Source organism: Bos taurus, chromosome 29 (assembly GCF_002263795.3).
Source record: "Bos taurus isolate L1 Dominette 01449 registration number 42190680 breed Hereford chromosome 29, ARS-UCD2.0, whole genome shotgun sequence".
Taxonomy (NCBI): Eukaryota; Metazoa; Chordata; class Mammalia; order Artiodactyla; family Bovidae; genus Bos; species Bos taurus.
This window is the reverse complement of record NC_037356.1, coordinates 50,598,688-50,612,930: the sequence shown is the minus strand read 5'-3', so window position 1 is coordinate 50,612,930 and position 14,243 is coordinate 50,598,688. Positions and strand designations below refer to the sequence as shown.

Genomic DNA, 14,243 nt, shown 5'->3' with positions numbered 1-14,243 from the left:
CATTGCGAGCCGGCAGGCCAGGAGGGGGCGTGCACCTGCTACCTGCCCCTGCACCCCTAGAGCCGGGGAGGACCCCCCGGGATTCCAGGGTCTCTGCCTGGTGGGCGACCACAGGACGCTTGGACACAGAGGCTGGTTATGGCTTTCAGGGTGGGAGATGGTGGTAGTAGGGGGCTGGCCCCTGCTGGGCTGGGCTTCAGAAGCCCTGATGACTCACAGCTCTGTCGGGCCATGCTGGGCCACGTCTGTCGGGCTCAGCCCGGCCGGGTCAAGGGCAGCTGGGGGTGTCTGGTGCCTTCTGGGCAATATCAAGACTTGACCACCACGGAGCCCTCTTCTGGGAAAGGAAGGTGCTCCCTCCGGCTCCAGGCCTTGAGAGGAGTGTCCTTGGTCCCATGCCTGGGCAGGATTCCACAGACAAGAAGCTCAAGAGGAAGAGGGGAGAACTGGGCATCCACCCACCCATCAGAAAGCACAGCCCCCTGGGCCAGGACTGCCAGCCCCCCTGCTTGGCTGAGACCCTCCCTGAGCAGGCCTGAGCACCCTAGCCGCCCCTGGCTCCTGGCGCGGCCTCTGCTGGCCCAGGGCTGTCCACACTAGACCTGGAGGTCAGAGGGACAGCCCCCAGCGCACCCGCTGTCCCCACCCAGCCAGACGCTGTCATCAGCTGGATGGTCTGGACTTCGGGGACCCTGCCTCCAGGCTGGGTCATTTGTCTCTTGGGAGCCCCAAAACCTACACCTGCCTCCTTGCCCAGCCTCCCTCCTCCCCCCACAGGCCACCTCCCGCCACAGCCCCCTCTGGCCCATCCTGCCTCTTGGGCAGCCTGAGGGGAGCCCACTCCCCCAGCTCCCAGGCCCCCCTTTCCTGACCAGGAGCTGCTGGTTCTGAGGCGCCCCCGCCTCAGGGGTCTGCTCAGGTCGCAGGGCTCCCTGTCCCCCAAGGACAGACACATGCAGGGCCCAGGTCACTCAGCTATTGAGGTCCCTGCGAGGAATCCCTGTGCTTCCTACCCCAGGGCGTCACTCTGCAGGGCTGCCAGGTTAGGGGGTAACTGAGCACTTCCCTCCCTGGGGCCTGGCGATCTCGGCCCCAGAAGCAGGCACAGACAAGGCACAAGGGCCGGGGTCCCTGCCAGGAGCCCCATGGAGGGGCAGAGCCTGGGAGGCCCCCAGCCCACACTGGTCACGCAGGGGAGAGGTGGGGTCTGATGGCACAGCCTGGGGCGGAGGGTGGGGGCTGCGGAGGTTTGACCACAGGCAGAGCGGGCCGTCTCGCCCAGTGCCCGCCCAGCTGTGCTGCCCACGGATGTCCCCACCAACAAGGCCGGCTCTGTGCTGTGGACAGGCTGTCTTTGTGGCCGCCTTCCCGCCCGCGGGCCTCTGGTTCCGCCCCCCCCCCCCCCCCCGCCCCGTCTCCTCCCCGACTCGGGCCAGGCCAAAAGGCCAGTGGGGCCCAATGCCATTTTGGGTGGAGATTCTTCTTTTCCATTTCTTTCTGACTTTTTCAAAATACTTGACTCACTGAAAGGTTACTGCACAAAATTAGCACAGGAGGCAAGATGTCTTCACACCCGTGTCAGCTGCCGGGACCACAGTAGAGGCACAACGCGTGCCTGTCACCGGGGGAAGGTGTGCTCGGCAGGGCGGCTTCACAGGTGGCGGTGCTGAGAACAGCTCCATGTGGAGAAACAAAAACGATTCCTATTAACCCTCCCCCAAAAGTGCTTGCTGTGGGAATTGCTAGGCTAACGTGAGGGGCAGAATTAAAGTTGAAGAGCACCTGGCCTGTTCTGTAGTGACCCCCACAGAGCATCCTCCCGGGCGGGGTCCGCAGGCCCCTGGGGGGCCCTGAACTCTAGACATAACAAGACAGCAGAATGTTACAGGCTGGGCTGTATCCCCCAGTTCATATAAGGCGGGGTCATTAGGATGGGCTGACCCAACGTGACTACTGTCCTTATCGACAGAGGACACTTGGTCATAGACATGCAGGGAGAAGGTCACCTGCAGACAGAGGCGGGGATCAGGCTGCTGCTTCTACAACACGAGGAGCCTCAAAGATCGCAGCCAAGCTGCTGACACCTGGTCTTGGGCTTCCAGCCTCCAGGACTTCGAGACAATGAGTTCCCGGTGTTGAAGCCTTACGGGCTATGGTCCTCTGTTACCACAGCCTCAAAAACTAGTACAGGGTGATTCGCCTTTTTCACGTGGCTCCGGTGGGCACGGATGGTGCAGAAGCCCCGGGGGGTGAAGCTGTTGGCTCCTTGGCGAGGATCCTGGTGTGGCCATGGCAGGACCCCCTCACACACACCCCCGGGAGGAAGTGCCCGAGCGAGCCCGGGGCCTCGGGCGAGCTGGCAAATGCCCCTGACGCAGCGGACTCCAGTCTGGGCCCTTGGCAAGAGCCCTCGGGTGCCAGCCTCCTGCAGCACTTGCTCGGGCGACGGGTGAACCCCGACCCACGCTGGGCCGGCCGTGCTGTTCACACCTGGGGTCTTGGCAGGCGTTTGCCCCCAAACAAGAGAAACAGCAGTCTTTGTTGCCATGGTAAATTCAAGCTCTCTACTGGAAATTAGAGTTTTGGAGCCTGCCAGCATCAGCGAGGCAGCTCCCCGACCTACAGGCCCTTTTCCGAGCGTGCGATGCTGCTGTGAGTCCCACGTGGACGTGGAAAGGGAGGCTCTGAATCCGCATTTTTCAACAACCGATGCGTGATGTTACAGAGTCACGGGGGCCAGAGACCCGTCCTTGGAGCGGGAGGGACCATGAGTCCCCGGGGCCCCAGTGAGCCGCGCCCGGGGTAGGCTCCCCGTCCAGACGGTGGCCGCCCGGAGAGACACCCTGAGCTGGGGTTCAGTGTCGATCGGGGGAGAACCTCCTCGAGGACCCGAAAAGGCCGCTCACCTGCTCCTGGTTTCTAGCTCCGAGTCTGGGCGAGGCCGGGTTTTCTCTGGATGCTTCGACCAGGATGGTGTCCCCAACAGAACGAAGGTGGGCATGGGGATGAGGTCCAGCTGCTGCTGGGAAGCCTGACGTCAGGGAGATTCGTAAAGACACGTATTCACGCCGCTCTTCTTTTTCATAGAAACCTGCTCTTTATGTGTTGAATGCTGGCACCCCAAAATGCCATAAAGGGACATGTTGATGAAGCTACTTGGGCTCAGCTACCTTGAGAGTCTTGGCAGGGTTTACGGGGGTGAGGGTAAGGTGTGCCTGAGATTTGGAGCTGGGATTAGAATTGGGCAAATTCAAGACATAATTGGTTCAGGATTGGTGAGCACATAGAGGGTTAGAAGTGAGTTTAGAGGATCAGCTGAGGAAAATGGCAAAGTTGATGTTTTCTGCAACTGTCTGTCATTGTTATTTCAAAAGAAAGAATAAATTTGGGTCTCTAAATTGTCACAGTTTTATTTTCTAATACAGTAAATATGGATGGATAACACCCACAAGATAAAAGTTCTTTGGGACCCTTAATAATTTTTAAGTGTGTAAAAGTGTCCTGAGGCCCAATGGCTTAAGAACTGCTGACACAGAATTTATGAGGAGACCAATGATAAAGGGCAGAGCCTGGGGAGCTGGGCAGCCCTGGACGGACTGGACAAAGCGAGGGGTGGTGTCCACGTTCCCCGGGCAGGCTGGGCTGCAAGCGTCCCTGGGCAGAGACTCAAACTCGGCCACCACCGGGAAAGGTGCAGGCTCCACTTCCGCCTCAGACAGACAGAGCAGGACGCAGGGGGAGGCCCAGTGCCGCCTGTGACGTGAGGGGAGGTCTGGGATGTCCCCAGAGGGCACCCCCAGGGCGTGGGGGGCGGGAGAGGCCGAGGCAGCAGAAGCCACAGGAGAGGCGAAGAGACGGGGTCCGCTTGGGCTTCTGACCAAGCGACCACAGAGCGGGGCTTCCCGCGACCCCTCCTCTGATGGGATTGATTTGCTAGAGCCGCTCGCAGAATTCAAGAAGCCGGTTTACGTAGTAGATCGCTAGTTTATCATAAAGGGTATTAAAGAGCATGAAAGAACTGCCAGATGGAGAGATACTTGGGCTGAGGTTTGGGAGAGTTCCAAGCACAGGTGCTTCTGTCCCTGTGGAGTTTGGGGCCTGGCACATGGAAGCCTTCTGGATAGCCAAGCTAGATGCGCTCTGAACCTCCCTCTTTGGGCTCTCGTGGAGGCTCCACCCCTCCAACTGTGGTTGTTCACCCCCTTGTGGCCCAGATGGTAGAGAGTCTGCCTGCGATGTGGGAGACCCGGGTTAGAGCCTGGGTCGGGACAGTTCCCTAGCGAAGGCAATGGCACCCCACTCCAACAGTCTTGCCTGGAAAATCCCATGGGTGGAGGAGCCTGGCAGGTACAGTCCCTGGGGTTGCCGAGAGTCGGACACGACTGAGCGACTCCACTTTCACTTTCACGCTATCGCTGGGCTTTCCTGGTGATTCATTTGGTAAAGAATCCACCTGCAATGCAGGAGACCCCTGTTCTATTCCTGGGTCAGGAAGATCCCCTGGAGAAGGGATAGGCTACCCACTCCAGGCGTCCCCTTCTCCTCCTGCCTTCAATCTTTCCCGGCATCAGAGTCTTTTCCAGTGAGTCAGTTCTTCGCATCAGGTGGCCAAAGTATTGGAGTTTCAGTTTCAGCATCAGTCCTTCCAATGAATATTCAGGACTGGTTTCCTTCAGGATTGAGTAGTTTGGTCTCCCTGCAGTCCAAGGGACTCTCAAGAGTCTTCTCCAACACCACAGTTCAAAAGCATCAATTCTTCAGTGCTCAGCTCCCATTCATTAGCCTATGGAATTACCCAGCCCATAAAAACGAACCACACCACATTTCAAGAAGCGCTGCTGCTGCTGCTGCTAAGTCGCTTCAGTCGTGTCCGACTCTGTGTGACCCCACAGATGGCAGCCCACCAGGCTCCCCCATCCCCAGGATTCTCCAGGCAAGAACACGAGTGGGTTGCCATTTCCTTCTCCAATGCAGGAAAGCGAAAAGTGAAAGGGAAGTCGCTTAGTCGTGTCGGACTCTTAGCGACCCCATGGACTGCAGCCCACCAGGCTCCCCCATCCCCAGGATTCTCCAGGCAAGAGTACTGGAGTGGGGTGCCACTGACAAAGCTGGAACAGCTTCAGTGCAGAAACCAAGGGGTTTCCAATGCCCACGGATAAAGATTAGGGTTAGGGTTAGGGTTAGGGTTAGGGTTAAGCCCTCCGCAAAGGCCCACGTATGTGCTGGCTGTGGAGTATGTTTCTCTCTGAATAAACTGACTTCTTACCTCTCAGTCACTTTGTCTCTCACTGAATTCTTTGTGCAGTGACACTCAAGAACCTGAGCTCCATTAGGTCCTGAAACAGGTCTGTGGCCTCAGCTGGAAGACAGAGGGTTTCAGCTGGGCCTGAGTCCCAGTGTGTACTAACTGGCCTCAGGACTGGCTTGGTGATCCAGGGGCTGGGAGTTGGCTTTGCAGCACAGTGGATGCGGGTTCAGTTCCCGGTCAGGGAACAAGCGTCCCCCATGCCTGATGCTCTGCGAACGCTGAGCCTCTGCACATGAGAGGGGAGCCCGCGCTGCAGTGATCACCCTGCATGATACAACAAGGGCCCTTCGGGCCACGACTGAGGCATATGGCAGCCAGATACATTGAATGAAATCAACGAAATATTTTTTAACAATTTTTAAAAATTTTAAAAATTTAACAATTTTTAACCTGCCAATTCAGGGATATGGGCCCAATCCCTGGTCCAGGAAGTCTCCGCATGCCACAGGATGACTAAGCCTGTATGTCACAACCAAGGAGGACCCAGCCAGACATAAAGAAATAAAAAGATTAAAAGGACCAGACCTTGCACGCAGGCCAACCTTGTCAGCAGCCCCACCCTTCTGAAACTTTGCAGAAGAATGCAAGACTGTTACTGCCTTGATCCTTATCACCTACGCTGGGGGCACAGCCTCTCCCTACTCTCCAGGGAGAGGGGGAGTTCTTGAGTGGCTAGCCTAATGTGTTTTCCCTTTGTTTGGCAAACAAAGCCACTCTTTCCTTCTCCAAAACTCTGTCTCCATATTTCTGCTTGGCACTGGAGCACAGAGAGCCAAGGTTTCGGCAGCACTGGCCCCTCTGGGTCAGAGCTGGCCAGGCGGTCCCCGGAGAGCCTTTTCCCAGGAGCCCTGTCCCCACATCTCGCTCCTTCTGCGACCCTGAGGCTTTAGCTGTACCCCGGCCCCCTAAACTTACGTTTCAAACGCTGGCCCCGCACGACCCCCGTCTGGGTTTGTGTTAGAGCGTCCACGTGGTGACGCAGAGCCTGTGGGTTCTCTGGGCTCCCCCTTTCTGAGCCACACCAACCCCTGAGAGTTAGTGGACGGGGCACCAGCCACCGCCCAACACCATCTTCACAGCTGGGGCCAAAAGCCCAGCCTCTCCGCCCAGCGGGACCGAGGCAAGTCTCAGAGACAGACCTTTGGGTGAAGTTGAAAAGGAGAGCGTCATTGCTTTGCCAGGCGAGGGAGACACAGAGGGCTCATGCTTTGGAAAACTCTGTGTCTCCACCCTGGGACGATAGTGACTAAGAAGGTGTGATCAGCTTGTGGACATTCTTCTGATGGATTCGTGGTGAGGTGAGCAGGAGTCCACATCGTCACCCTTCAGGTCCAACTGGTCCGGGGTCCCCATGCTTGTGGGCAGCACGTCATCATTAATTGTTCATTTCTCCCACCTGGAGGGGGTTTCAGCCTCTGAAGAGCTCAAAGATGTAGTTGTCTGTATCCTGATGGGGAAACACAGCCCTGCCCCCAGGCTGCCCTTGACTGCTTGTTTCTCCTGGTCTCAATGGAAGAAAAAAAAAAAATCAATAACCAATCTAAAAATGAAGTAGAAAAAAATGGTTTGAGCCAACCTGAGGATTATGACGCTGGAGACAGTCTTTGAGAAGCTGAGGACTGTTGCACCCAGTCGAGGTCAAGGCAGGGTTACGAAAGCTTTTGAGACAAAGGTTACAGGACATGTGGGCAGTTTACACAACTCAGATCCGCAGCACAGAGGGTGACTCTACAAGATTAAGAAGGAATGTTGGCTCCCAAGGAGGTTAATGCAGACTCACCCCACACCCAGAAGGGGGCGGGAGCTCAAAAGTGGAGAAAAGTTTCATCACTTCATTTTTCTTGTCATAAAATGTGAACTATATTTCATCACGGGGTTGGGAGAAACGTCTGGCGTTCCCTGAGACAGCACAGTGTCAGGGGCCAGGTGTGTGGACACCTCCCTCCTGGCCCGAGTTCTGCAGCTCCTGGAAGTGACCGTGGCCCCCGGAGCCCCAGCCCGGCCAGACCTCCTCCTCCTGCCCAGCCCAGCGCCTCGCCTCCGCTGCGTTGCATCAGCTGTTCTCAGCCCACGGGGACCTCAACTCTGCTGAAGCCCTGACTGAGGCCAAGGGGGTGAGTGCTTGCCAGAGCACAGCTGGGGTGGGGCCTCCTGCAGGCAAAAAGCCCCCTCCTTCCCCTAGAATTTCCCACTTTTCTCCCCTCCCCAGGGTGGGGCCCAGATGGGCAGAAGGCAGAGAGAGGCGCCCAGTGGACTCCACGCCCAGGGGCTGCCTGGCAGGCCACGCCCCATCGCTGTGCGACCTTCCACCCCAGGACACTTGTGTGCATGCATGCTAAGTCACTCAGGGTCTGACTCTTTTCAGCCGTGTGGACTGTACCCCGCCTGGCCCCTCTGTGCCTGCTATTCTCCAGGCAAGAATACTGGAGTGGGTGTGTTGGTTGCTCAGTCGTGTCCAACTCTTTGTGACCTCATAGACTGTAGCCGCCAGGCTCCTCTGTCCATGGGATTCTCCAGGTAAGAACACTGGTATTCTTCTCCACGGGATCTTCCCGACGCAGGGGTCAAACCTGTCTCATGTTCTGTGTATTGGCAGGCGGGTTCCTTACCACCAGCACCACCTGGGGAGCCCCCTGGGACACTTACATCGGGAACCGGCAGACACCAAGCAGGTGTTGTTTGTGAGGGTTTGTATTTTGTTGTGTTTTGTTAACTGTCGACACTGAGTGACCACTACCCCTTAAAAACACAGTGCCAATGTTCTCAGAGCCTGCCCTGCACCACAGGCTTCCTGGGGCAGCCAGAAAACAGACTTCTCAGAAAGTTCCTGGAGGGAGAGGCTCCCCAGTGGTCCCGGGGTTAGGACTCCGCACCTCCAGTGCAGGGGCTTCAGGCTCCATTCCTGGTGGGGGGCTAGGGGCGAGCACTGCAAGTAGAGAGCCACACGCTCTGGAGCCCGCGTGGCACAACTGCAGAGAAGCCGGGGCGCCGCGGGGAAGAGCCCGCCAGCCCGACCAAGATTGATGCAGCCAAAACCAGATCAGTTAAGGAGAGAGAGAAGCTCCACCCAGAGCCGATGATGCTGGTCTTGCCTCACCCTGAAACCTCGGCTGTAAAACGCTCCCATCGCCCAGTCTCCTCGTCCCTTCTGAAACCCAGAAACTGGGGGCCTGTCGGGCACAAAAGCCCTCTGTGTCCCTCACTTCCCGTTTGTTGAAAAAGGGTCTAGTCTCCCAGCCCCTTCCTGAGTCCAAAGAGCAGGGACAGGCAGCTACTAATCGCAGAGGTGAGGGAAGCAAGGGTAAACAAGAGAAGCAAAGACAATAGTTAAGAATAAAAGAGCCCCAGCTGCTCCCACCGGATTCTCCGCACTGTCCTTCAGGAACCAAGGCACCGCCCGCCGGTGGACGGTGAGACTTCCAGACCACAGGATGGCAGACTCCAGAGCAACTGAAGCCGGATGCTGATGACAGACTCCTGAGACCCTGAAACCCTTCGCCTCAGACTGGGGCTCAAACTCACGTGAGCAGGACTCGGACCCAGAGTAAACCCATAGTCTCCCAACTAAGACTGCACATCTGGTCTTAGGACTTAATGAGGCTCATGTTCTCTGTGTCTCAGCACAGGGGGAATTCAGTGAGAAGCAAGGTGTTAGGCAGGAAGTGGGTTTATTAACATAGGATGTGTGTAAAAGATGCAGTTGTGGCGGGCAGGGAGTTCTGTCCAAGGATTAAGCGGGCTACAATTCTGTAGTCAGAGAGAAGGGAAGAGGAGATGACTGTCCTGCGCAGGTAGACAGGACGATTGCCTCACCAGCTCCTCCTTTGCATCTGGCAGGAGACTGACCTTGTGAGGTCAAAGTAGGGCTATCAGAGTGATTATTCAAGTCTGTAGAAGGGTGGTGACGTTGTTCTTTCACCTGACAGCCTGGATCACTGTTGTTCAGTCACTCAGTCGTGTCCGACTCTTTGTGACCCCGTGGACTGCAGCACACCAGGCTTCCCTGTCCTTCACTATCTCCCAGAGTTTGGTGAGACTCATGTCCATTGAGTCGGTGATGCCATCCAACCATCTCATACTCTGTCGCCCTCTTCTCCTGCCCTCAATCTTTCCCAGCATCAGGCTCTTTCCAATGAGTCAGCTCTTCGCATCAGGTGGCTAAAGTATTGGAGCTTCAGCTTCAGCCTCAGTCCTTCCAATGAATATTCAGGGTTGATTTCCTTTAGGACTGACTGATTTGATCTCCTGCAGTCCAAGGGACTCTCAAGAGTCTCCTCCAAGACTACTGTTTTAAAGCATCAATTCTTTGGCACTCAGTCTTCTTTATGGTTCAACTCTCACATCCATACATGACTACTGGAAAAACCCTGGCTTCGACTATATGGCCTTTTGCTGGCAAAGTGCTGTCTCTGCTTTTTAATATGCTGTCTAGGCTGGTCATAGCTTTTCTTCCAGGGAGCAGCGTCTTTGAATTCACGGTTACAGTCACTGTCTGCAGTGATTTTGGAGCCCAAGAAAATAAAAGTGTCATTGTTTCCATTTTTTCCCCATCTATTGGCCATGAAGGGATGGAACCGGATGCCATGTTCTTAGTTTTTTGAATGTTGAGTTTTAAGCCATCTTTTTTGCTCATCTCTTTCACTTTCATTAAGAGGCTCTTTAGCTCCTCTTTGCTTTCTGCCATTGTTGAGCTACCAACTTCCCTGGTAGCTCAACTGGTAAAGAATCTGCCTGCAGTTCGGAAGACCTGGGTTTGATCCTTGCCTGGGTTGGGAAGATCCCCTGGAGAAGGGGACAGCTACCCACTCCAGTATTCTGGCCTGGAGAATTCCATTGGTTCACAAGAAATGGGCAAGACTGAGCGACTCACTTTGCCCAGTGGCCACAGGACTGGAAAAAGTCAGTTTTCATTTCAATCTGAAAGAAGGGCAATGCCAAAGAATGCACAAACTACCACACAATTGCACTCATCTCACATGCTAGCAAAATAATGCTCGAAATTCTCCAAGCCAGGCTTCAACAGTACGTGAACCATGAACTTCCAGATGTTCAAGCTGGATTTAGAAAAGGCAGAGGAATCAGAGATCAAATTGCCAACATCCATTGGATCATTGAAAAAGCAAAAGAATTCCAGAAAAACATGTACTTCTGCTTTATTGATTACGCCAAAGCTTTTGACTGTGTAGATCACAACAAACTGGAAAATTTTTAAAGAGATGGGAATACCAGACCACCTGACCTGCCTCCCGAGAAATCTGTATGCAGGTCAAGAAGCAACAGTTAGAACCAGACATGGAACAACAGACTGGTTCCAAATTGGGAAAGGAGTACATCAAGGCTGTACACTGTCCCCCTGCTTATTTAACTTCTATGCAGAGTACATCATGCGAAATGCCAGGCTGGATGAAGCACAAGCTGGAGTCAAGATTGCAGGGAGAAATATCAAAACCTCAGATACACAGATGGCACCACCCTTATGGCAGAAAGTGAAGAGGAACTAAAGAGCCTCTTGATGAAAGTGAAAGAGGAGAGTGAAAAAGCTGGCTTAAAGCTCAACATTCAGAAAACTAAGATCATGGCATGCAGTTCCATCACTTCATGGCAAATAGATGGAGAAACAATGGAAACAGTGACAGACTTTATTTTCTTGGGCTCCAAAATCACTGCAGATGGTGACTGCAGCCATGAAGTTAAAAGACGCTTGCTCTTTGGAAGAAAAGCTATGACCAAAGCAGAGACATCACTTTGCCAACAAAGGTCCGTCTGGTCTAGTCAAAGTTATGGTTTTTCCAATAGTCATGTATGGATGTGAGAGTTGGACTATGTAAGGTATAGTTCGGGCTGAGGCAGAAAAGGAAAGACGACCTCAACAGAAGTAGGTTACTTTTATTCAGGCAAGGAGCAGCCTTGCCTGAATAAAAGGACAGTCGGCCTAAGGACCAGGCTGAGCGCAGAGAGGGATCAGGGAGGCTCCATATTTATAGGGAGGTTTGTGGAAGCGATAAGGGAAACGTTAATCAGGCGGGATGTTTTGGGTATTCTTTAGATGAGATGGCATTTGTAGTTGGGCAGGGGGTGATAAGTCTTCTGGGCAGGTGTAGGGGTTGGAAGGTTTCTGGACAGGGGCTGATAAGTCCCAGATGGATGCAACCGGCCTGGAGCCTCAGGGCGGGACCTAAAGTCTTGTTTTGTTTTCTCCGAAGTTAGATGATTCAGCAAGGGCCTTTGCGACTGTTGTTTTCTTTTCTAGGTCCAAAGACTCCTCCAGACTATAAAGAAAGCTGAATGAGGAAGAATTGATGCTTTTGAACTATGGTGTTGGAGAAGACTCTTCAGAGTCCCTTGGACGGCAAGGAGTTCAAACCAGTCAGTCCTAAAGGAAATCAGTCCTGAATATTCACTGGAAGGACTGATGCTGAAGCTGAAACTCCAGTACTTTGGCCACCTGATGTGAAGAGCTGACTCACTGGAAAAGACTCTGATACTGGGAAAGATTGAAGGCAGGAGAAAGGGACAGAGTATGAGATGGTTGGATGGCATCACAGACTCAATGGACATGAGTTTGAGCAAGCTCCAGGAATTGGTGATGGACAGGGAAGCCTGGTGTGCTGTAGTCCATGGGGTCGCAAAGGGTGGGATACGACTGAGCAACTGAACTGAAGTGAGTGGCTCACTTTTATTTTTTTCATTTGCTTTCTGCCATTAGAGTGGTTTTGTCTGCGTATCTGAGGTTACCGATATTTCTCCCTGCAATCTTGATTCCAGCTTGTGCTTCATCCAGCCTGGCATTTCGCATGATGTACTCTGCATATAAGTTAGATAAGCAGGGTGACAAGATACAGTCTTGATGTACTCCTTTCCCAATTTTGAACCAGTCCGTTGTCCCATGTCCAGTTCTAACTGTTGCTTCTTGACCTGCATACAGGTTTCTCAGGAGGCAGATGTGGTGGTCTGGTATTCCCATCTCTAAGAATTTTTCAGTTTGTTGTGATCCACACAGTCAAAGGCTTTAGTATAGCCAATGAAGCAGAAGCAGATGTTTTCCTGGAATTTCCTTGCTTTTTCTGTGATCCAACAGTCAGTGGGGAGGTTTTCCGTGTATAAAATGCAGACACGGGATGCACAGTGCAGGAGAGAGGAGGCCAAAGGGCAGAGAAAATTTTTTATGTTTATATTTTTCTTGTCTTCCCATAAAATGTGAATTTTATTTCATACTTCTAAACTTAGTACTACTTCGATAGGAGGGATTCCCAGATGTGGTTCCCAGGGTCGATGGCCTGTCCTGGGCTCTGGATCCACAGGAGAAAATGAAACCACAAGCCTGATTTCAGCCCCTCCCCAGCCTCCAGGCTCACCCAACCTAGGAGGGCTTGGAGCAGCTGCCAGGCCTGAGGGTGATGCTGTGCAGGGTACTGTGGAGGTCCTGGGCATGACGCCTCTATGTCCCCATTTCTTTTATTACAGGAAACAGCTTTCACCCAGCCTCTATGACCTTCCCTGAGTTTCAAGTAGATTTAAGCAGTTGTTCTTAGGGAAGGGAGGGGATGTGAGAACAGGGAGAAAAAACAGTCAAGGGCAGTCTTGGGGCAGGGTCCTGTTTTCCCTTCAGCAGACAGACATAACTATATCTTTGAGCTCTTCTGCAGACGCTGAAGCTTCTCCAAGTGGAGAAGTTAACTGTTAATGATGGCATGCTGCCCACAAGCATGGAGAGCCCAGATCAGCTGGACCTGAAGGTTGATGATGTTGACTCCTGCTTACCTCACGAAACTATTAGAAGAATGTCCTCAAGCTGATCACACTCTCTTTGGAAATTAATATAAAACTTGTCACTGTCTTCCCCAAGCTGGGACACATGGTCTTGAGGACAGGGGCCGCTGTGCGCCTCTTTGCCTGGCAAAGCAATAAAGCGATCCATCTCTTCCTGCTGTGGTTTAGTAGCTAAATTTTCTCCAGCTCTTTGGCACCCCATGAACTGTAACCCACTAGTCTCCTCTGTCCATGCATTTTCCCAAGCAAAAATACTAGAGTAGGTTGCCATTTCCTTCTCCAGGGGAGCTTCTTGACCCAGGCATTGAACCTGTGTCTCTGGCTTGGCAGGTGGATTCTTTACCACTAAGCCCCCTGGGAAGCCCAATCCTTTTCTACTTCACCCAAAACTCTATGTCACCGAGATTGAATTCCACACCAGAGCACAGAGAAGGTGAGATTTCGGTCTCAAGGACAGAATTGTACACTGGGTGCCCCTGGCTTCAGAACGGCCGGGGGGCGAGGGGCGGCGACCCAGACTCCCAGACCCAGGCCCGCATGCCCAGGGCCCCTTATGGCCTCCTGAGGCGGAGGCTCAGATGCAGAGTCTCAGGTGTCCAGGTCTCTCTGAGACTCCGCTTGACCGCGGCCTGAAGCCTCAGCCTTAACTCCTTGATGCTCGACGACCCTCACTCCAGTTGCCGCTGCAAACGAGAGGAGGGAATTGAGCCGGCGCGCCGTCGGGGACCACGCAGCCCTGGGTGTGCTTCACTCCGGGGGGAGCTCCGCGGCGGGGACGCATCAGTCCAGGGAACTAATCACTTCCACGCCCCGGAGGCGCCCCGCTGCAGGGGGTGCACGCTCCGGGAATCACGGCCCCCAGGGACGCGTCGTGGAGGCGGGAGCGCCTCTCGGGGGTGCATCGCTCCCTGCAAAACCATCCGGGGGCTGCATCACCAGAAGGATGTGCGCCCCTCCGGCATAACCACTTCTGGGGGCATACCGCCCGGGGGACTCAGCGCCCAGGGGACTCAGCGCTCCGGGGCGCCGCCCCGGGGCACCCCGCCCTGGATGAGTACAGCTCCTGAGGCGCGGCTCCGGGGGACTGGGGCCGCCCCGGGGGCGGGGCGAGGCTCCGGGGGGTGGGGCGCCGTCTCGGGGGCGGGGCCCCGCCGGTGCCGGCGCG

General features: G+C 54.5%; 1 long non-coding RNA gene across 3 annotated transcripts; it reads left to right on the top strand.

Moving 5' to 3' along the window:
- Positions 1-5,988: 5,988 nt before the first annotated feature.
- Positions 5,989-13,232, top strand: LOC101903832 (uncharacterized). Of its 3 annotated transcripts, XR_009493399.1 has the most exons (6): positions 5,993-7,422; positions 7,518-7,825; positions 7,905-7,995; positions 8,691-8,830; positions 11,559-11,969; positions 12,955-13,232. It is a non-coding gene; the product is annotated as an uncharacterized lncRNA (long non-coding RNA). The 3 variants fall into 3 exon arrangements; XR_009493398.1 differs by having other exon boundaries at positions 5,989-7,422; positions 11,559-13,232; XR_003033317.2 differs by having other exon boundaries at positions 5,992-7,422; positions 7,674-7,825; positions 11,559-13,232.
- The last annotated feature ends 1,011 nt before the right edge of the window (positions 13,233-14,243 follow it).